The sequence below is a fragment of the Hoplias malabaricus genome, unplaced genomic scaffold, assembly GCF_029633855.1.
Source record: "Hoplias malabaricus isolate fHopMal1 unplaced genomic scaffold, fHopMal1.hap1 scaffold_377, whole genome shotgun sequence".
Taxonomy (NCBI): Eukaryota; Metazoa; Chordata; class Actinopteri; order Characiformes; family Erythrinidae; genus Hoplias; species Hoplias malabaricus.
Window position 1 is genome coordinate 1 of NW_027101144.1, and position 16,922 is coordinate 16,922.

Genomic DNA, 16,922 nt, shown 5'->3' on the forward strand with positions numbered 1-16,922 from the left:
ACCACCTGACACCTCAAATGAAAATGATTGGCTTTCCAGTTCGTTTTTTTTTTTTTGTAGTTTTCTTCTTCTCTTGTGTTTAAATGACTGTGGTTACTGTCTTTATAATAGAAGCTTAAGCTAAAAAGCTTACAGCACCTAGTATTCCCAGGCAGTCTCCCATCCAAGTACTAACTAGGCCCAACTCTTCTTCGCTTCCGAGATCAGACGGGATCGGGCTTTCAAGGAGTGGTATGGCCGTAAGCGATCACTGCTGGCTGTAGAAGACTATTTCTATATACTCTTCTAAGAGTAATACTTGTTTTAGAGCTGCCTGTAAACGGTAGACCACCTGACACCTCAAATGAAAATGATTGGCTTTCCAGTTCGTTTTTTTTTTTTTGTAGTTTTCTTCTTCTCTTGTGTTTAAATGACTGTGGTTACTGTCTTTATAATAGAAGCTTAAGCTAAAAAGCTTACAGCACCTAGTATTCCCAGGCAGTCTCCCATCCAAGTACTAACTAGGCCCAACTCTTCTTCGCTTCCGAGATCAGACGGGATCGGGCTTTCAAGGAGTGGTATGGCCGTAAGCGATCACTGCTGGCTGTAGAAGACTATTTCTATATACTCTTCTAAGAGTAATACTTGTTTTAGAGCTGCCTGTAAACGGTAGACCACCTGACACCTCAAATGAAAATGATTGGCTTTCCAGTTCGTTTTTTTTTTTTTGTAGTTTTCTTCTTCTCTTGTGTTTAAATGACTGTGGTTACTGTCTTTATAATAGAAGCTTAAGCTAAAAAGCTTACAGCACCTAGTATTCCCAGGCAGTCTCCCATCCAAGTACTAACTAGGCCCAACTCTTCTTCGCTTCCGAGATCAGACGGGATCGGGCTTTCAAGGAGTGGTATGGCCGTAAGCGATCACTGCTGGCTGTAGAAGACTATTTCTATATACTCTTCTAAGAGTAATACTTGTTTTAGAGCTGCCTGTAAACGGTAGACCACCTGACACCTCAAATGAAAATGATTGGCTTTCCAGTTCGTTTTTTTTTTTTTGTAGTTTTCTTCTTCTCTTGTGTTTAAATGACTGTGGTTACTGTCTTTATAATAGAAGCTTAAGCTAAAAAGCTTACAGCACCTAGTATTCCCAGGCAGTCTCCCATCCAAGTACTAACTAGGCCCAAAACTCTTCTTCGCTTCCGAGATCAGACGGGATCGGGCTTTCAAGGAGTGGTATGGCCGTAAGCGATCACTGCTGGCTGTAGAAGACTATTTCTATATACTCTTCTAAGAGTAATACTTGTTTTAGAGCTGCCTGTAAACGGTAGACCACCTGACACCTCAAATGAAAATGATTGGCTTTCCAGTTCGTTTTTTTTTTTTGTAGTTTTCTTCTTCTCTTGTGTTTAAATGACTGTGGTTACTGTCTTTATAATAGAAGCTTAAGCTAAAAAGCTTACAGCACCTAGTATTCCCAGGCAGTCTGCCATCCAAGTACTAACTAGGCCCAACTCTTCTTCGCTTCCGAGATCAGACGGGATCGGGCTTTCAAGGAGTGGTATGGCCGTAAGCGATCACTGCTGGCTGTAGAAGACTATTTCTATATACTCTTCTAAGAGTAATACTTGTTTTAGAGCTGCCTGTAAACGGTAGACCACCTGACACCTCAAATGAAAATGATTGGCTTTCCAGTTCGTTTTTTTTTTTTTTGTAGTTTTCTTCTTCTCTTGTGTTTAAATGACTGTGGTTACTGTCTTTATAATAGAAGCTTAAGCTAAAAAGCTTACAGCACCTAGTATTCCCAGGCAGTCTCCCATCCAAGTACTAACTAGGCCCAACTCTTCTTCGCTTCCGAGATCAGACGGGATCGGGCTTTCAAGGAGTGGTATGGCCGTAAGCGATCACTGCTGGCTGTAGAAGACTATTTCTATATACTCTTCTAAGAGTAATACTTGTTTTAGAGCTGCCTGTAAACGGTAGACCACCTGACACCTCAAATGAAAATGATTGGCTTTCCAGTTCGTTTTTTTTTTTTTTGTAGTTTTCTTCTTCTCTTGTGTTTAAATGACTGTGGTTACTGTCTTTATAATAGAAGCTTAAGCTAAAAAGCTTACAGCACCTAGTATTCCCAGGCAGTCTCCCATCCAAGTACTAACTAGGCCCAACTCTTCTTCGCTTCCGAGATCAGACGGGATCGGGCTTTCAAGGAGTGGTATGGCCGTAAGCGATCACTGCTGGCTGTAGAAGACTATTTCTATATACTCTTCTAAGAGTAATACTTGTTTTAGAGCTGCCTGTAAACGGTAGACCACCTGACACCTCAAATGAAAATGATTGGCTTTCCAGTTCGTTTTTTTTTTTTTGTAGTTTTCTTCTTCTCTTGTGTTTAAATGACTGTGGTTACTGTCTTTATAATAGAAGCTTAAGCTAAAAAGCTTACAGCACCTAGTATTCCCAGGCAGTCTCCCATCCAAGTACTAACTAGGCCCAACTCTTCTTCGCTTCCGAGATCAGACGGGATCGGGCTTTCAAGGAGTGGTATGGCCGTAAGCGATCACTGCTGGCTGTAGAAGACTATTTCTATATACTCTTCTAAGAGTAATACTTGTTTTAGAGCTGCCTGTAAACGGTAGACCACCTGACACCTCAAATGAAAATGATTGGCTTTCCAGTTCGTTTTTTTTTTTTTTGTAGTTTTCTTCTTCTCTTGTGTTTAAATGACTGTGGTTACTGTCTTTATAATAGAAGCTTAAGCTAAAAAGCTTACAGCACCTAGTATTCCCAGGCAGTCTCCCATCCAAGTACTAACTAGGCCCAACTCTTCTTCGCTTCCGAGATCAGACGGGATCGGGCTTTCAAGGAGTGGTATGGCCGTAAGCGATCACTGCTGGCTGTAGAAGACTATTTCTATATACTCTTCTAAGAGTAATACTTGTTTTAGAGCTGCCTGTAAACGGTAGACCACCTGACACCTCAAATGAAAATGATTGGCTTTCCAGTTCGTTTTTTTTTTTTTGTAGTTTTCTTCTTCTCTTGTGTTTAAATGACTGTGGTTACTGTCTTTATAATAGAAGCTTAAGCTAAAAAGCTTACAGCACCTAGTATTCCCAGGCAGTCTGCCATCCAAGTACTAACTAGGCCCAACTCTTCTTCGCTTCCGAGATCAGACGGGATCGGGCTTTCAAGGAGTGGTATGGCCGTAAGCGATCACTGCTGGCTGTAGAAGACTATTTCTATATACTCTTCTAAGAGTAATACTTGTTTTAGAGCTGCCTGTAAACGGTAGACCACCTGACACCTCAAATGAAAATGATTGGCTTTCCAGTTCGTTTTTTTTTTTTTTGTAGTTTTCTTCTTCTCTTGTGTTTAAATGACTGTGGTTACTGTCTTTATAATAGAAGCTTAAGCTAAAAAGCTTACAGCACCTAGTATTCCCAGGCAGTCTCCCATCCAAGTACTAACTAGGCCCAACTCTTCTTCGCTTCCGAGATCAGACGGGATCGGGCTTTCAAGGAGTGGTATGGCCGTAAGCGATCACTGCTGGCTGTAGAAGACTATTTCTATATACTCTTCTAAGAGTAATACTTGTTTTAGAGCTGCCTGTAAACGGTAGACCACCTGACACCTCAAATGAAAATGATTGGCTTTCCAGTTCGTTTTTTTTTTTTTGTAGTTTTCTTCTTCTCTTGTGTTTAAATGACTGTGGTTACTGTCTTTATAATAGAAGCTTAAGCTAAAAAGCTTACAGCACCTAGTATTCCCAGGCAGTCTCCCATCCAAGTACTAACTAGGCCCAACTCTTCTTCGCTTCCGAGATCAGACGGGATCGTGCCTTCAAGGAGTGGCATGGCCGTAAGCGATCACTGCTGGCTGTAGAAGACTATTTCTATATACTCTTCTAAGAGTAATACTTGTTTTAGAGCTGCCTGTAAACGGTAGACCACCTGACACCTCAAATGAAAATGATTGGCTTTCCAGTTCGTTTTTTTTTTTTTTTGTAGTTTTCTTCTTCTCTTGTGTTTAAATGACTGTGGTTACTGTCTTTATAATAGAAGCTTAAGCTAAAAAGCTTACAGCACCTAGTATTCCCAGGCAGTCTGCCATCCAAGTACTAACTAGGCCCAACTCTTCTTCGCTTCCGAGATCAGACGGGATCGGGCTTTCAAGGAGTGGTATGGCCGTAAGCGATCACTGCTGGCTGTAGAAGACTATTTCTATATACTCTTCTAAGAGTAATACTTGTTTTAGAGCTGCCTGTAAACGGTAGACCACCTGACACCTCAAATGAAAATGATTGGCTTTCCAGTTCGTTTTTTTTTTTTGTAGTTTTCTTCTTCTCTTGTGTTTAAATGACTGTGATTACTGTCTTTATAATAGAAGCTTAAGCTAAAAAGCTTACAGCACCTAGTATTCCCAGGCAGTCTCCCATCCAAGTACTAACTAGGCCCAACTCTTCTTCGCTTCCGAGATCAGACGGGATCGGGCTTTCAAGGAGTGGTATGGCCGTAAGCGATCACTGCTGGCTGTAGAAGACTATTTCTATATACTCTTCTAAGAGTAATACTTGTTTTAGAGCTGCCTGTAAACGATAGACCACCTGACACCTCAAATGAAAATGATTGGCTTTCCAGTTCGTTTTTTTTTTTTTGTAGTTTTCTTCTTCTCTTGTGTTTAAATGACTGTGGTTACTGTCTTTATAATAGAAGCTTAAGCTAAAAAGCTTACAGCACCTAGTATTCCCAGGCAGTCTGCCATCCAAGTACTAACTAGGCCCAACTCTTCTTCGCTTCCGAGATCAGACGGGATCGGGCTTTCAAGGAGTGGTATGGCCGTAAAGCGATCACTGCTGGCTGTAGAAGACTATTTCTATATACTCTTCTAAGAGTAATACTTGTTTTAGAGCTGCCTGTAAACGGTAGACCACCTGACACCTCAAATGAAAATGATTGGCTTTCCAGTTCGTTTTTTTTTTTTTTGTAGTTTTCTTTTTCTCTTGTGTTTAAATGACTGTGGTTACTGTCTTCATAATAGAAGCTTAAGCTAAAAAGCTTACAGCACCTAGTATTCCCAGGCAGTCTCCCATCCAAGTACTAACTAGGCCCAACTCTTCTTCGCTTCCGAGATCAGACGGGATCGGGCTTTCAAGGAGTGGTATGGCCGTAAGCGATCACTGCTGGCTGTAGAAGACTATTTCTATATACTCTTCTAAGAGTAATACTTGTTTTAGAGCTGCCTGTAAACGGTAGACCACCTGACACCTCAAATGAAAATGATTGGCTTTCCAGTTCGTTTTTTTTTTTTTTGTAGTTTTCTTCTTCTCTTGTGTTTAAATGACTGTGGTTACTGTCTTTATAATAGAAGCTTAAGCTAAAAAGCTTACAGCACCTAGTATTCCCAGGCAGTCTCCCATCCAAGTACTAACTAGGCCCAACTCTTCTTCGCTTCCGAGATCAGACGGGATCGGGCTTTCAAGGAGTGGTATGGCCGTAAGCGATCACTGCTGGCTGTAGAAGACTATTTCTATATACTCTTCTAGAGTAATACTTGTTTTAGAGCTGCCTGTAAACGGTAGACCACCTGACACCTCAAATGAAAATGATTGGCTTTCCAGTTCGTTTTTTTTTTTTGTGTTGTTTTTTTTTTTTAGTTTTCTTCTTCTCTTGTGTTTAAATGACTGTGGTTACTGTCTTTATAATAGAAACTTAAGCTAAAAAGCTTACAGCACCTAGTATTCCCAGGCAGTCTCCCATCCAAGTACTAACTAGTCCCAACTCTTCTTCGCTTCCGAGATCAGACGAGATCGGGCTTTCAAGGAGTGGTATGGCCGTAAGCGATCACTGCTGGCTGTAGAAGACTATTTCTATATACTCTTCTAAGAGTAATACTTGTTTTAGAGCTGCCTGTAAACGGTAGACCACCTGACACCTCAAATGAAAATGATTGGCTTTCCAGTTCGTTTTTTTTTTTTTTTGCAGTTTTCTTCTTCTCTTGTGTTTAAATGACTGTGGTTACTGTCTTTATAATAGAAGCTTAAGCTAAAAAGCTTACAGCACCTAGTATTCCCAGGCAGTCTCCCATCCAAGTACTAACTAGGCCCAACTCTTCTTCGCTTCCGAGATCAGACGGGATCGGGCTTTCAAGGAGTGGTATGGCCGTAAGCGATCACTGCTGGCTGTAGAAGACTATTTCTATATACTCTTCTAAGAGTAATACTTGTTTTAGAGCTGCCTGTAAACGGTAGACCACCTGACACCTCAAATGAAAATGATTGGCTTTCCAGTTCGTTTTTTTTTTTTTTGTAGTTTTCTTCTTCTCTTGTGTTTAAATGACTGTGGTTACTGTCTTTATAATAGAAGCTTAAGCTAAAAAGCTTACAGCACCTAGTATTCCCAGGCAGTCTCCCATCCAAGTACTAACTAGGCCCAACTCTTCTTCGCTTCCGAGATCAGACGGGATCGGGCTTTCAAGGAGTGGTATGGCCGTAAGCGATCACTGCTGGCTGTAGAAGACTATTTCTATATACTCTTCTAAGAGTAATACTTGTTTTAGAGCTGCCTGTAAACGGTAGACCACCTGACACCTCAAATGAAAATGATTGGCTTTCCAGTTCGTTTTTTTTTTTTTTGTAGTTTTCTTCTTCTCTTGTGTTTAAATGACTGTGGTTACTGTCTTTATATTAGAAGCTTAAGCTAAAAAGCTTACAGCACCTAGTATTCCCAGGCAGTCTCCCATCCAAGTACTAACTAGGCCCAACTCTTCTTCGCTTCCGAGATCAGACGGGATCGGGCTTTCAAGGAGTGGTATGGCCGTAAGCGATCACTGCTGGCTGTAGAAGACTATTTCTATATACTCTTCTAAGAGTAATACTTGTTTTAGAGCTGCCTGTAAACGGTAGACCACCTGACACCTCAAATGAAAATGATTGGCTTTCCAGTTCGTTTTTTTTTTTTTGTAGTTTTCTTCTTCTCTTGTGTTTAAATGACTGTGGTTACTGTCTTTATAATAGAAGCTTAAGCTAAAAAGCTTACAGCACCTAGTATTCCCAGGCAGTCTCCCATCCAAGTACTAACTAGGCCCAACTCTTCTTCGCTTCCGAGATCAGACGGGATCGGGCTTTCAAGGAGTGGTATGGCCGTAAGCGATCACTGCTGGCTGTAGAAGACTATTTCTATATACTCTTCTAAGAGTAATACTTGTTTTAGAGCTGCCTGTAAACGGTAGACCACCTGACACCTCAAATGAAAATGATTGGCTTTCCAGTTCGTTTTTTTTTTTTTTGTAGTTTTCTTCTTCTCTTGTGTTTAAATGACTGTGGTTACTGTCTTTATAATAGAAGCTTAAGCTAAAAAGCTTACAGCACCTAGTATTCCCAGGCAGTCTCCCATCCAAGTACTAACTAGGCCCAACTCTTCTTCGCTTCCGAGATCAGACGGGATCGGGCTTTCAAGGAGTGGTATGGCCGTAAGCGATCACTGCTGGCTGTAGAAGACTATTTCTATATACTCTTCTAAGAGTAATACTTGTTTTAGAGCTGCCTGTAAACGGTAGACCACCTGACACCTCAAATGAAAATGATTGGCTTTCCAGTTCGTTTTTTTTTTTTTGTAGTTTTCTTCTTCTCTTGTGTTTAAATGACTGTGGTTACTGTCTTTATAATAGAAGCTTAAGCTAAAAAGCTTACAGCACCTAGTATTCCCAGGCAGTCTGCCATCCAAGTACTAACTAGGCCCAACTCTTCTTCGCTTCCGAGATCAGACGGGATCGGGCTTTCAAGGAGTGGTATGGCCGTAAGCGATCACTGCTGGCTGTAGAAGACTATTTCTATATACTCTTCTAAGAGTAATACTTGTTTTAGAGCTGCCTGTAAACGGTAGACCACCTGACACCTCAAATGAAAATGATTGGCTTTCCAGTTCGTTTTTTTTTTTTTGTAGTTTTCTTCTTCTCTTGTGTTTAAATGACTGTGGTTACTGTCTTTATAATAGAAGCTTAAGCTAAAAAGCTTACAGCACCTAGTATTCCCAGGCAGTCTCCCATCCAAGTACTAACTAGGCCCAACTCTTCTTCGCTTCCGAGATCAGACGGGATCGGGCTTTCAAGGAGTGGTATGGCCGTAAGCGATCACTGCTGGCTGTAGAAGACTATTTCTATATACTCTTCTAAGAGTAATACTTGTTTTAGAGCTGCCTGTAAACGGTAGACCACCTGACACCTCAAATGAAAATGATTGGCTTTCCAGTTCGTTTTTTTTTTTTTTGTAGTTTTCTTCTTCTCTTGTGTTTAAATGACTGTGGTTACTGTCTTTATAATAGAAGCTTAAGCTAAAAAGCTTACAGCACCTAGTATTCCCAGGCAGTCTCCCATCCAAGTACTAACTAGGCCCAACTCTTCTTCGCTTCCGAGATCAGACGGGATCGTGCCTTCAAGGAGTGGCATGGCCGTAAGCGATCACTGCTGGCTGTAGAAGACTATTTCTATATACTCTTCTAAGAGTAATACTTGTTTTAGAGCTGCCTGTAAACGGTAGACCACCTGACACCTCAAATGAAAATGATTGGCTTTCCAGTTCGTTTTTTTTTTTTTTTGTAGTTTTCTTCTTCTCTTGTGTTTAAATGACTGTGGTTACTGTCTTTATAATAGAAGCTTAAGCTAAAAAGCTTACAGCACCTAGTATTCCCAGGCAGTCTGCCATCCAAGTACTAACTAGGCCCAACTCTTCTTCGCTTCCGAGATCAGACGGGATCGGGCTTTCAAGGAGTGGTATGGCCGTAAGCGATCACTGCTGGCTGTAGAAGACTATTTCTATATACTCTTCTAAGAGTAATACTTGTTTTAGAGCTGCCTGTAAACGGTAGACCACCTGACACCTCAAATGAAAATGATTGGCTTTCCAGTTCGTTTTTTTTTTTTGTAGTTTTCTTCTTCTCTTGTGTTTAAATGACTGTGGTTACTGTCTTTATAATAGAAGCTTAAGCTAAAAAGCTTACAGCACCTAGTATTCCCAGGCAGTCTCCCATCCAAGTACTAACTAGGCCCAACTCTTCTTCGCTTCCGAGATCAGACGGGATCGGGCTTTCAAGGAGTGGTATGGCCGTAAGCGATCACTGCTGGCTGTAGAAGACTATTTCTATATACTCTTCTAAGAGTAATACTTGTTTTAGAGCTGCCTGTAAACGATAGACCACCTGACACCTCAAATGAAAATGATTGGCTTTCCAGTTCGTTTTTTTTTTTTTGTAGTTTTCTTCTTCTCTTGTGTTTAAATGACTGTGGTTACTGTCTTTATAATAGAAGCTTAAGCTAAAAAGCTTACAGCACCTAGTATTCCCAGGCAGTCTGCCATCCAAGTACTAACTAGGCCCAACTCTTCTTCGCTTCCGAGATCAGACGGGATCGGGCTTTCAAGGAGTGGTATGGCCGTAAGCGATCACTGCTGGCTGTAGAAGACTATTTCTATATACTCTTCTAAGAGTAATACTTGTTTTAGAGCTGCCTGTAAACGGTAGACCACCTGACACCTCAAATGAAAATGATTGGCTTTCCAGTTCGTTTTTTTTTTTTTTGTAGTTTTCTTTTTCTCTTGTGTTTAAATGACTGTGGTTACTGTCTTCATAATAGAAGCTTAAGCTAAAAAGCTTACAGCACCTAGTATTCCCAGGCAGTCTCCCATCCAAGTACTAACTAGGCCCAACTCTTCTTCGCTTCCGAGATCAGACGGGATCGGGCTTTCAAGGAGTGGTATGGCCGTAAGCGATCACTGCTGGCTGTAGAAGACTATTTCTATATACTCTTCTAAGAGTAATACTTGTTTTAGAGCTGCCTGTAAACGGTAGACCACCTGACACCTCAAATGAAAATGATTGGCTTTCCAGTTCGTTTTTTTTTTTTTGTAGTTTTCTTCTTCTCTTGTGTTTAAATGACTGTGGTTACTGTCTTTATAATAGAAGCTTAAGCTAAAAAGCTTACAGCACCTAGTATTCCCAGGCAGTCTCCCATCCAAGTACTAACTAGGCCCAACTCTTCTTCGCTTCCGAGATCAGACGGGATCGGGCTTTCAAGGAGTGGTATGGCCGTAAGCGATCACTGCTGGCTGTAGAAGACTATTTCTATATACTCTTCTAAGAGTAATACTTGTTTTAGAGCTGCCTGTAAACGGTAGACCACCTGACACCTCAAATGAAAATGATTGGCTTTCCAGTTCGTTTTTTTTTTTTTTGTAGTTTTCTTCTTCTCTTGTGTTTAAATGACTGTGGTTACTGTCTTTATAATAGAAGCTTAAGCTAAAAAGCTTACAGCACCTAGTATTCCCAGGCAGTCTCCCATCCAAGTACTAACTAGGCCCAACTCTTCTTCGCTTCCGAGATCAGACGAGATCGGGCTTTCAAGGAGTGGTATGGCCGTAAGCGATCACTGCTGGCTGTAGAAGACTATTTCTATATACTCTTCTAAGACTAATACTTGTTTTAGAGCTGCCTGTAAACGGTAGACCACGTGACACCTCAAATGAAAATGATTGGCTTTCCAGTTCGTTTTTTTTTTTTTTGTAGTTTTCTTCTTCTCTTGTGTTTAAATGACTGTGGTTACTGTCTTTATAATAGAAGCTTAAGCTAAAAAGCTTACAGCACCTAGTATTCCCAGGCAGTCTCCCATCCAAGTACTAACTAGGCCCAACTCTTCTTCGCTTCCGAGATCAGACGGGATCGGGCTTTCAAGGAGTGGTATGGCCGTAAGTGATCACTGCTGGCTGTAGAAGACTATTTCTATATACTCTTCTAAGAGTAATACTTGTTTTAGAGCTGCCTGTAAACGGTAGACCACCTGACACCTCAAATGAAAATGATTGGCTTTCCAGTTCGTTTTTTTTTTTTTGTAGTTTTCTTCTTCTCTTGTGTTTAAATGACTGTGGTTACTGTCTTTATAATAGAAGCTTAAGCTAAAAAACTTACAGCACCTAGTATTCCCAGGCAGTCTCCCATCCAAGTACTAACTAGGCCCAACTCTTCTTCGCTTCCGAGATCAGACGGGATCGGGCTTTCAAGGAGTGGTATGGCCATAAGCGATCACTGCTGGCTGTAGAAGACTATTTCTATATACTCTTCTAAGAGTAATACTTGTTTTAGAGCTGCCTGTAAACGGTAGACCACCTGACACCTCAAATGAAAATGATTGGCTTTCCAGTTCGTTTTTTTTTTTTTAGTTTTCTTCTTCTCTTGTGTTTAAATGACTGTGGTTACTGTCTTTATAATAGAAACTTAAGCTAAAAAGCTTACAGCACCTAGTATTCCCAGGCAGTCTCCCATCCAAGTACTAACTAGGCCCAACTCTTCTTCGCTTCCGAGATCAGACGAGATCGGGCTTTCAAGGAGTGGTATGGCCGTAAGCGATCACTGCTGGCTGTAGAAGACTATTTCTATATACTCTTCTAAGAGTAATACTTGTTTTAGAGCTGCCTGTAAACGGTAGACCACCTGACACCTCAAATGAAAATGATTGGCTTTCCAGTTCGTTTTTTTTTTTTTTTTGTAGTTTTCTTCTTCTCTTGTGTTTAAATGACTGTGGTTACTGTCTTTATAATAGAAGCTTAAGCTAAAAAGCTTACAGCACCTAGTATTCCCAGGCAGTCTCCCATCCAAGTACTAACTAGGCCCAACTCTTCTTCGCTTCCGAGATCAGACGGGATCGGGCTTTCAAGGAGTGGTATGGCCGTAAGCGATCACTGCTGGCTGTAGAAGACTATTTCTATATACTCTTCTAAGAGTAATACTTGTTTTAGAGCTGCCTGTAAACGGTAGACCACCTGACACCTCAAATGAAAATGATTGGCTTTCCAGTTCGTTTTTTTTTTTTTTGTAGTTTTCTTCTTCTCTTGTGTTTAAATGACTGTGGTTACTGTCTTTATAATAGAAGCTTAAGCTAAAAAGCTTACAGCACCTAGTATTCCCAGGCAGTCTCCCATCCAAGTACTAACTAGGCCCAACTCTTCTTCGCTTCCGAGATCAGACGGGATCGGGCTTTCAAGGAGTGGTATGGCCGTAAGCGATCACTGCTGGCTGTAGAAGACTATTTCTATATACTCTTCTAAGAGTAATACTTGTTTTAGAGCTGCCTGTAAACGGTAGACCACCTGACACCTCAAATGAAAATGATTGGCTTTCCAGTTCGTTTTTTTTTTTTTGTAGTTTTCTTCTTCTCTTGTGTTTAAATGACTGTGGTTACTGTCTTTATAATAGAAGCTTAAGCTAAAAAGCTTACAGCACCTAGTATTCCCAGGCAGTCTGCCATCCAAGTACTAACTAGGCCCAACTCTTCTTCGCTTCCGAGATCAGACGGGATCGGGCTTTCAAGGAGTGGTATGGCCGTAAGCGATCACTGCTGGCTGTAGAAGACTATTTCTATATACTCTTCTAAGAGTAATACTTGTTTTAGAGCTGCCTGTAAACGGTAGACCACCTGACACCTCAAATGAAAATGATTGGCTTTCCAGTTCGTTTTTTTTTTTTGTAGTTTTCTTCTTCTCTTGTGTTTAAATGACTGTGGTTACTGTCTTTATAATAGAAGCTTAAGCTAAAAAGATTACAGCACCTAGTATTCCCAGGCAGTCTCCCATCCAAGTACTAACTAGGCCCAACTCTTCTTCGCTTCCGAGATCAGACGGGATCGGGCTTTCAAGGAGTGGTATGGCCGTAAGCGATCACTGCTGGCTGTAGAAGACTATTTCTATATACTCTTCTAAGAGTAATACTTGTTTTAGAGCTGCCTGTAAACGGTAGACCACCTGACACCTCAAATGAAAATGATTGGCTTTCCAGTTCGTTTTTTTTTTTTTTGTAGTTTTCTTCTTCTCTTGTGTTTAAATGACTGTGGTTACTGTCTTTATAATAGAAGCTTAAGCTAAAAAGCTTACAGCACCTAGTATTCCCAGGCAGTCTCCCATCCAAGTACTAACTAGGCCCAACTCTTCTTCGCTTCCGAGATCAGACGGGATCGGGCTTTCAAGGAGTGGTATGGCCGTAAGCGATCACTGCTGGCTGTAGAAGACTATTTCTATATACTCTTCTAAGAGTAATACTTGTTTTAGAGCTGCCTGTAAACGGTAGACCACCTGACACCTCAAATGAAAATGATTGGCTTTCCAGTTCGTTTTTTTTTTTTTTGTAGTTTTCTTCTTCTCTTGTGTTTAAATGACTGTGGTTACTGTCTTTATAATAGAAGCTTAAGCTAAAAAGCTTACAGCACCTAGTATTCCCAGGCAGTCTGCCATCCAAGTACTAACTAGGCCCAACTCTTCTTCGCTTCCGAGATCAGACGGGATCGGGCTTTCAAGGAGTGGTATGGCCGTAAGCGATCACTGCTGGCTGTAGAAGACTATTTCTATATACTCTTCTAAGAGTAATACTTGTTTTAGAGCTGCCTGTAAACGGTAGACAACCTGACACCTCAAATGAAAATGATTGGCTTTCCAGTTCGTTTTTTTTTTTTTTGTAGTTTTCTTCTTCTCTTGTGTTTAAATGACTGTGGTTACTGTCTTTATAATAGAAGCTTAAGCTAAAAAGCTTACAGCACCTAGTATTCCCAGGCAGTCTCCCATCCAAGTACTAACTAGGCCCAACTCTTCTTCGCTTCCGAGATCAGACGGGATCGGGCTTTCAAGGAGTGGTATGGCCGTAAGCGATCACTGCTGGCTGTAGAAGACTATTTCTATATACTCTTCTAAGAGTAATACTTGTTTTAGAGCTGCCTGTAAACGGTAGACCACCTGACACCTCAAATGAAAATGATTGGCTTTCCAGTTCGTTTTTTTTTTTTTGTAGTTTTCTTCTTCTCTTGTGTTTAAATGACTGTGGTTACTGTCTTTATAATAGAAGCTTAAGCTAAAAAGCTTACAGCACCTAGTATTCCCAGGCAGTCTCCCATCCAAGTACTAACTAGGCCCAACTCTTCTTCGCTTCCGAGATCAGACGGGATCGGGCTTTCAAGGAGTGGTATGGCCGTAAGCGATCACTGCTGGCTGTAGAAGACTATTTCTATATACTCTTCTAAGAGTAATACTTGTTTTAGAGCTGCCTGTAAACGGTAGACCACCTGACACCTCAAATGAAAATGATTGGCTTTCCAGTTCGTTTTTTTTTTTTTTGAAGTTTTCTTCTTCTCTTGTGTTTAAATGACTGTGGTTACTGTCTTTATAATAGAAGCTTAAGCTAAAAAGCTTACAGCACCTAGTATTCCCAGGCAGTCTCCCATCCAAGTACTAACTAGGCCCAACTCTTCTTCGCTTCCGAGATCAGACGGGATCGGGCTTTCAAGGAGTGGTATGGCCGTAAGCGATCACTGCTGGCTGTAGAAGACTATTTCTATATACTCTTCTAAGAGTAATACTTGTTTTAGAGCTGCCTGTAAACGGTAGACCACCTGACACCTCAAATGAAAATGATTGGCTTTCCAGTTCGTTTTTTTTTTTTTGTAGTTTTCTTCTTCTCTTGTGTTTAAATGACTGTGGTTACTGTCTTTATAATAGAAGCTTAAGCTAAAAAGCTTACAGCACCTAGTATTCCCAGGCAGTCTCCCATCCAAGTACTAACTAGGCCCAACTCTTCTTCGCTTCCGAGATCAGACGGGATCGGGCTTTCAAGGAGTGGTATGGCCGTAAGCGATCACTGCTGGCTGTAGAAGACTATTTCTATATACTCTTCTAAGAGTAATACTTGTTTTAGAGCTGCCTGTAAACGGTAGACCACCTGACACCTCAAATGAAAATGATTGGCTTTCCAGTTCGTTTTTTTTTTTTTGTTGTTTTTTTTTTTAGTTTTCTTCTTCTCTTGTGTTTAAATGACTGTGGTTACTGTCTTTATAATAGAAACTTAAGCTAAAAAGCTTACAGCACCTAGTATTCCCAGGCAGTCTGCCATCCAAGTACTAACTAGGCCCAACTCTTCTTCGCTTCCGAGATCAGACGGGATCGGGCTTTCAAGGAGTGGTATGGCCGTAAGCGATCACTGCTGGCTGTAGAAGACTATTTCTATATACTCTTCTAAGAGTAATACTTGTTTTAGAGCTGCCTGTAAACGGTAGACCACCTGACACCTCAAATGAAAATGATTGGCTTTCCAGTTCGTTTTTTTTTTTTTTGTAGTTTTCTTCTTCTCTTGTGTTTAAATGACTGTGGTTACTGTCTTTATAATAGAAGCTTAAGCTAAAAAGCTTACAGCACCTAGTATTCCCAGGCAGTCTCCCATCCAAGTACTAACTAGGCCCAACTCTTCTTCGCTTCCGAGATCAGACGGGATCGGGCTTTCAAGGAGTGGTATGGCCGTAAGCGATCACTGCTGGCTGTAGAAGACTATTTCTATATACTCTTCTAAGAGTAATACTTGTTTTAGAGCTGCCTGTAAACGGTAGACCACCTGACACCTCAAATGAAAATGATTGGCTTTCCAGTTCGTTTTTTTTTTTTTGTAGTTTTCTTCTTCTCTTGTGTTTAAATGACTGTGGTTACTGTCTTTATAATAGAAGCTTAAGCTAAAAAGCTTACAGCACCTAGTATTCCAAGGCAGTCTCCCATCCAAGTACTAACTAGGCCCAACTCTTCTTCGCTTCCGAGATCAGACGGGATCGGGCTTTCAAGGAGTGGTATGGCCGTAAGCGATCACTGCTAGCTGTAGAAGACTATTTCTATATACTCTTCTAAGAGTAATACTTGTTTTAGAGCTGCCTGTAAACGGTAGACCACCTGACACCTCAAATGAAAATGATTGGCTTTCCAGTTCGTTTTTTTTTTTTTGTAGTTTTCTTCTTCTCTTGTGTTTAAATGACTGTGGTTACTGTCTTTATAATAGAAGCTTAAGCTAAAAAGCTTACAGCACCTAGTATTCCCAGGCAGTCTCCCATCCAAGTACTAACTAGGCCCAACTCTTCTTCGCTTCCGAGATCAGACGGGATCGGGCTTTCAAGGAGTGGTATGGCCGTAAGCGATCACTGCTGGCTGTAGAAGACTATTTCTATATACTCTTCTAAGAGTAATACTTGTTTTAGAGCTGCCTGTAAACGGTAGACCACCTGACACCTCAAATGAAAATGATTGGCTTTCCAGTTCGTTTTTTTTTCTTAAGTTTTCTTCTTCTCTTGTGTTTAAATGACTGTGGTTACTGTCTTTATAATAGAAACTTAAGCTAAAAAGCTTACAGCACCTAGTATTCCCAGGCAGTCTCCCATCCAAGTACTAACTAGGCCCAACTCTTCTTCGCTTCCGAGATCAGACGAGATCGGGCTTTCAAGGAGTGGTATGGCCGTAAGCGATCACTGCTGGCTGTAGAAGACTATTTCTATATACTCTTCTAAGAGTAATACTTGTTTTAGAGCTGCCTGTAAACGGTAGACCACCTGACACCTCAAATGAAAATGATTGGCTTTCCAGTTCGTTTTTTTTTATTTTGTAGTTTTCTTCTTCTCTTGTGTTTAAATGACTGTGGTTACTGTCTTTATAATAGAAGCTTAAGCTAAAAAGCTTACAGCACCTAGTATTCCCAGGCAGTCTCCCATCCAAGTACTAACTAGGCCCAACTCTTCTTCGCTTCCGAGATCAGACGGGATCGGGCTTTCAAGGAGTGGTATGGCCGTAAGCGATCACTGCTGGCTGTAGAAGACTATTTCTATATACTCTTCTAAGAGTAATACTTGTTTTAGAGCTGCCTGTAAACGGTAGACCACCTGACACCTCAAATGAAAATGATTGGCTTTCCAGTTCGTTTTTTTTTTTTTGTAGTTTTCTTCTTCTCTTGTGTTTAAATGACTGTGGTTACTGTCTTTATAATAGAAGCTTAAGCTAAAAAGCTTACAGCACCTAGTATTCCCAGGCAGTCTCCCATCCAAGTACTAACTAGGCCCAACTCTTCTTCGCTTCCGAGATCAGACGGGATCGGGCTTTCAAGGAGTGGTATGGCCGTAAGC

At 40.9% G+C, this 16,922-nt stretch overlaps 47 non-coding genes and 5 pseudogenes across 47 annotated transcripts; all 52 read right to left on the minus strand.

The window, feature by feature from the left end:
* Positions 1–126: 126 nt before the first annotated feature.
* On the minus strand, positions 127–245 carry LOC136684797 (5S ribosomal RNA). Its single transcript, XR_010799861.1, has one exon. It is a non-coding gene; the product is annotated as a 5S ribosomal RNA (ribosomal RNA).
* Positions 246–452: 207 nt separating this feature from the next.
* On the minus strand, positions 453–571 carry LOC136684839 (5S ribosomal RNA). Its single transcript, XR_010799895.1, has one exon. It is a non-coding gene; the product is annotated as a 5S ribosomal RNA (ribosomal RNA).
* Positions 572–778: 207 nt separating this feature from the next.
* LOC136684850 (5S ribosomal RNA) lies at positions 779–897 on the minus strand. Its single transcript, XR_010799907.1, has one exon. It is a non-coding gene; the product is annotated as a 5S ribosomal RNA (ribosomal RNA).
* A 207-nt stretch (positions 898–1,104) lies between these two features.
* Positions 1,105–1,225, minus strand: LOC136684823 (5S ribosomal RNA; annotated as a pseudogene).
* A 206-nt stretch (positions 1,226–1,431) lies between these two features.
* Positions 1,432–1,550, minus strand: LOC136684810 (5S ribosomal RNA). Its single transcript, XR_010799874.1, has one exon. It is a non-coding gene; the product is annotated as a 5S ribosomal RNA (ribosomal RNA).
* Positions 1,551–1,758: 208 nt separating this feature from the next.
* Positions 1,759–1,877, minus strand: LOC136684862 (5S ribosomal RNA). Its single transcript, XR_010799918.1, has one exon. It is a non-coding gene; the product is annotated as a 5S ribosomal RNA (ribosomal RNA).
* A 208-nt stretch (positions 1,878–2,085) lies between these two features.
* On the minus strand, positions 2,086–2,204 carry LOC136684873 (5S ribosomal RNA). Its single transcript, XR_010799929.1, has one exon. It is a non-coding gene; the product is annotated as a 5S ribosomal RNA (ribosomal RNA).
* A 207-nt stretch (positions 2,205–2,411) lies between these two features.
* Positions 2,412–2,530, minus strand: LOC136684803 (5S ribosomal RNA). Its single transcript, XR_010799867.1, has one exon. It is a non-coding gene; the product is annotated as a 5S ribosomal RNA (ribosomal RNA).
* A 208-nt stretch (positions 2,531–2,738) lies between these two features.
* Positions 2,739–2,857, minus strand: LOC136684814 (5S ribosomal RNA). Its single transcript, XR_010799878.1, has one exon. It is a non-coding gene; the product is annotated as a 5S ribosomal RNA (ribosomal RNA).
* A 207-nt stretch (positions 2,858–3,064) lies between these two features.
* LOC136684811 (5S ribosomal RNA) lies at positions 3,065–3,183 on the minus strand. The gene has a single exon (XR_010799875.1). It is a non-coding gene; the product is annotated as a 5S ribosomal RNA (ribosomal RNA).
* A 208-nt stretch (positions 3,184–3,391) lies between these two features.
* Positions 3,392–3,510, minus strand: LOC136684825 (5S ribosomal RNA). Its single transcript, XR_010799887.1, has one exon. It is a non-coding gene; the product is annotated as a 5S ribosomal RNA (ribosomal RNA).
* A 207-nt stretch (positions 3,511–3,717) lies between these two features.
* Positions 3,718–3,836, minus strand: LOC136684824 (5S ribosomal RNA; annotated as a pseudogene).
* A 209-nt stretch (positions 3,837–4,045) lies between these two features.
* LOC136684812 (5S ribosomal RNA) lies at positions 4,046–4,164 on the minus strand. Its single transcript, XR_010799876.1, has one exon. It is a non-coding gene; the product is annotated as a 5S ribosomal RNA (ribosomal RNA).
* Positions 4,165–4,370: 206 nt separating this feature from the next.
* On the minus strand, positions 4,371–4,489 carry LOC136684832 (5S ribosomal RNA). Its single transcript, XR_010799888.1, has one exon. It is a non-coding gene; the product is annotated as a 5S ribosomal RNA (ribosomal RNA).
* Positions 4,490–4,696: 207 nt separating this feature from the next.
* On the minus strand, positions 4,697–4,815 carry LOC136684831 (5S ribosomal RNA; annotated as a pseudogene).
* Positions 4,816–5,024: 209 nt separating this feature from the next.
* LOC136684833 (5S ribosomal RNA) lies at positions 5,025–5,143 on the minus strand. The gene has a single exon (XR_010799889.1). It is a non-coding gene; the product is annotated as a 5S ribosomal RNA (ribosomal RNA).
* Positions 5,144–5,351: 208 nt separating this feature from the next.
* Positions 5,352–5,470, minus strand: LOC136684834 (5S ribosomal RNA). The gene has a single exon (XR_010799890.1). It is a non-coding gene; the product is annotated as a 5S ribosomal RNA (ribosomal RNA).
* A 221-nt stretch (positions 5,471–5,691) lies between these two features.
* LOC136684827 (5S ribosomal RNA) lies at positions 5,692–5,810 on the minus strand (annotated as a pseudogene).
* Positions 5,811–6,019: 209 nt separating this feature from the next.
* LOC136684835 (5S ribosomal RNA) lies at positions 6,020–6,138 on the minus strand. Its single transcript, XR_010799891.1, has one exon. It is a non-coding gene; the product is annotated as a 5S ribosomal RNA (ribosomal RNA).
* Positions 6,139–6,346: 208 nt separating this feature from the next.
* LOC136684836 (5S ribosomal RNA) lies at positions 6,347–6,465 on the minus strand. Its single transcript, XR_010799892.1, has one exon. It is a non-coding gene; the product is annotated as a 5S ribosomal RNA (ribosomal RNA).
* A 208-nt stretch (positions 6,466–6,673) lies between these two features.
* Positions 6,674–6,792, minus strand: LOC136684837 (5S ribosomal RNA). The gene has a single exon (XR_010799893.1). It is a non-coding gene; the product is annotated as a 5S ribosomal RNA (ribosomal RNA).
* Positions 6,793–6,999: 207 nt separating this feature from the next.
* Positions 7,000–7,118, minus strand: LOC136684838 (5S ribosomal RNA). Its single transcript, XR_010799894.1, has one exon. It is a non-coding gene; the product is annotated as a 5S ribosomal RNA (ribosomal RNA).
* Positions 7,119–7,326: 208 nt separating this feature from the next.
* LOC136684840 (5S ribosomal RNA) lies at positions 7,327–7,445 on the minus strand. The gene has a single exon (XR_010799897.1). It is a non-coding gene; the product is annotated as a 5S ribosomal RNA (ribosomal RNA).
* A 207-nt stretch (positions 7,446–7,652) lies between these two features.
* On the minus strand, positions 7,653–7,771 carry LOC136684813 (5S ribosomal RNA). The gene has a single exon (XR_010799877.1). It is a non-coding gene; the product is annotated as a 5S ribosomal RNA (ribosomal RNA).
* A 207-nt stretch (positions 7,772–7,978) lies between these two features.
* LOC136684841 (5S ribosomal RNA) lies at positions 7,979–8,097 on the minus strand. Its single transcript, XR_010799898.1, has one exon. It is a non-coding gene; the product is annotated as a 5S ribosomal RNA (ribosomal RNA).
* Positions 8,098–8,305: 208 nt separating this feature from the next.
* LOC136684826 (5S ribosomal RNA) lies at positions 8,306–8,424 on the minus strand (annotated as a pseudogene).
* Positions 8,425–8,633: 209 nt separating this feature from the next.
* On the minus strand, positions 8,634–8,752 carry LOC136684815 (5S ribosomal RNA). The gene has a single exon (XR_010799879.1). It is a non-coding gene; the product is annotated as a 5S ribosomal RNA (ribosomal RNA).
* A 206-nt stretch (positions 8,753–8,958) lies between these two features.
* On the minus strand, positions 8,959–9,077 carry LOC136684842 (5S ribosomal RNA). Its single transcript, XR_010799899.1, has one exon. It is a non-coding gene; the product is annotated as a 5S ribosomal RNA (ribosomal RNA).
* Positions 9,078–9,284: 207 nt separating this feature from the next.
* LOC136684816 (5S ribosomal RNA) lies at positions 9,285–9,403 on the minus strand. Its single transcript, XR_010799880.1, has one exon. It is a non-coding gene; the product is annotated as a 5S ribosomal RNA (ribosomal RNA).
* A 208-nt stretch (positions 9,404–9,611) lies between these two features.
* LOC136684843 (5S ribosomal RNA) lies at positions 9,612–9,730 on the minus strand. Its single transcript, XR_010799900.1, has one exon. It is a non-coding gene; the product is annotated as a 5S ribosomal RNA (ribosomal RNA).
* A 207-nt stretch (positions 9,731–9,937) lies between these two features.
* LOC136684844 (5S ribosomal RNA) lies at positions 9,938–10,056 on the minus strand. The gene has a single exon (XR_010799901.1). It is a non-coding gene; the product is annotated as a 5S ribosomal RNA (ribosomal RNA).
* A 208-nt stretch (positions 10,057–10,264) lies between these two features.
* Positions 10,265–10,383, minus strand: LOC136684800 (5S ribosomal RNA). The gene has a single exon (XR_010799864.1). It is a non-coding gene; the product is annotated as a 5S ribosomal RNA (ribosomal RNA).
* A 208-nt stretch (positions 10,384–10,591) lies between these two features.
* On the minus strand, positions 10,592–10,710 carry LOC136684807 (5S ribosomal RNA). Its single transcript, XR_010799871.1, has one exon. It is a non-coding gene; the product is annotated as a 5S ribosomal RNA (ribosomal RNA).
* Positions 10,711–10,917: 207 nt separating this feature from the next.
* Positions 10,918–11,036, minus strand: LOC136684809 (5S ribosomal RNA). Its single transcript, XR_010799873.1, has one exon. It is a non-coding gene; the product is annotated as a 5S ribosomal RNA (ribosomal RNA).
* Positions 11,037–11,241: 205 nt separating this feature from the next.
* On the minus strand, positions 11,242–11,360 carry LOC136684801 (5S ribosomal RNA). The gene has a single exon (XR_010799865.1). It is a non-coding gene; the product is annotated as a 5S ribosomal RNA (ribosomal RNA).
* A 210-nt stretch (positions 11,361–11,570) lies between these two features.
* Positions 11,571–11,689, minus strand: LOC136684845 (5S ribosomal RNA). Its single transcript, XR_010799902.1, has one exon. It is a non-coding gene; the product is annotated as a 5S ribosomal RNA (ribosomal RNA).
* Positions 11,690–11,897: 208 nt separating this feature from the next.
* LOC136684846 (5S ribosomal RNA) lies at positions 11,898–12,016 on the minus strand. Its single transcript, XR_010799903.1, has one exon. It is a non-coding gene; the product is annotated as a 5S ribosomal RNA (ribosomal RNA).
* Positions 12,017–12,223: 207 nt separating this feature from the next.
* LOC136684817 (5S ribosomal RNA) lies at positions 12,224–12,342 on the minus strand. Its single transcript, XR_010799881.1, has one exon. It is a non-coding gene; the product is annotated as a 5S ribosomal RNA (ribosomal RNA).
* A 206-nt stretch (positions 12,343–12,548) lies between these two features.
* Positions 12,549–12,667, minus strand: LOC136684806 (5S ribosomal RNA). Its single transcript, XR_010799870.1, has one exon. It is a non-coding gene; the product is annotated as a 5S ribosomal RNA (ribosomal RNA).
* A 208-nt stretch (positions 12,668–12,875) lies between these two features.
* Positions 12,876–12,994, minus strand: LOC136684847 (5S ribosomal RNA). The gene has a single exon (XR_010799904.1). It is a non-coding gene; the product is annotated as a 5S ribosomal RNA (ribosomal RNA).
* Positions 12,995–13,202: 208 nt separating this feature from the next.
* LOC136684818 (5S ribosomal RNA) lies at positions 13,203–13,321 on the minus strand. Its single transcript, XR_010799882.1, has one exon. It is a non-coding gene; the product is annotated as a 5S ribosomal RNA (ribosomal RNA).
* A 208-nt stretch (positions 13,322–13,529) lies between these two features.
* On the minus strand, positions 13,530–13,648 carry LOC136684848 (5S ribosomal RNA). The gene has a single exon (XR_010799905.1). It is a non-coding gene; the product is annotated as a 5S ribosomal RNA (ribosomal RNA).
* A 207-nt stretch (positions 13,649–13,855) lies between these two features.
* LOC136684849 (5S ribosomal RNA) lies at positions 13,856–13,974 on the minus strand. The gene has a single exon (XR_010799906.1). It is a non-coding gene; the product is annotated as a 5S ribosomal RNA (ribosomal RNA).
* Positions 13,975–14,182: 208 nt separating this feature from the next.
* LOC136684851 (5S ribosomal RNA) lies at positions 14,183–14,301 on the minus strand. The gene has a single exon (XR_010799908.1). It is a non-coding gene; the product is annotated as a 5S ribosomal RNA (ribosomal RNA).
* A 207-nt stretch (positions 14,302–14,508) lies between these two features.
* On the minus strand, positions 14,509–14,627 carry LOC136684852 (5S ribosomal RNA). The gene has a single exon (XR_010799909.1). It is a non-coding gene; the product is annotated as a 5S ribosomal RNA (ribosomal RNA).
* Positions 14,628–14,847: 220 nt separating this feature from the next.
* Positions 14,848–14,966, minus strand: LOC136684819 (5S ribosomal RNA). Its single transcript, XR_010799883.1, has one exon. It is a non-coding gene; the product is annotated as a 5S ribosomal RNA (ribosomal RNA).
* Positions 14,967–15,174: 208 nt separating this feature from the next.
* On the minus strand, positions 15,175–15,293 carry LOC136684853 (5S ribosomal RNA). The gene has a single exon (XR_010799910.1). It is a non-coding gene; the product is annotated as a 5S ribosomal RNA (ribosomal RNA).
* A 207-nt stretch (positions 15,294–15,500) lies between these two features.
* Positions 15,501–15,619, minus strand: LOC136684808 (5S ribosomal RNA). The gene has a single exon (XR_010799872.1). It is a non-coding gene; the product is annotated as a 5S ribosomal RNA (ribosomal RNA).
* Positions 15,620–15,826: 207 nt separating this feature from the next.
* On the minus strand, positions 15,827–15,945 carry LOC136684854 (5S ribosomal RNA). Its single transcript, XR_010799911.1, has one exon. It is a non-coding gene; the product is annotated as a 5S ribosomal RNA (ribosomal RNA).
* A 205-nt stretch (positions 15,946–16,150) lies between these two features.
* LOC136684802 (5S ribosomal RNA) lies at positions 16,151–16,269 on the minus strand. The gene has a single exon (XR_010799866.1). It is a non-coding gene; the product is annotated as a 5S ribosomal RNA (ribosomal RNA).
* Positions 16,270–16,477: 208 nt separating this feature from the next.
* Positions 16,478–16,596, minus strand: LOC136684855 (5S ribosomal RNA). The gene has a single exon (XR_010799912.1). It is a non-coding gene; the product is annotated as a 5S ribosomal RNA (ribosomal RNA).
* A 207-nt stretch (positions 16,597–16,803) lies between these two features.
* LOC136684857 (5S ribosomal RNA) lies at positions 16,804–16,922 on the minus strand. The gene has a single exon (XR_010799913.1). It is a non-coding gene; the product is annotated as a 5S ribosomal RNA (ribosomal RNA).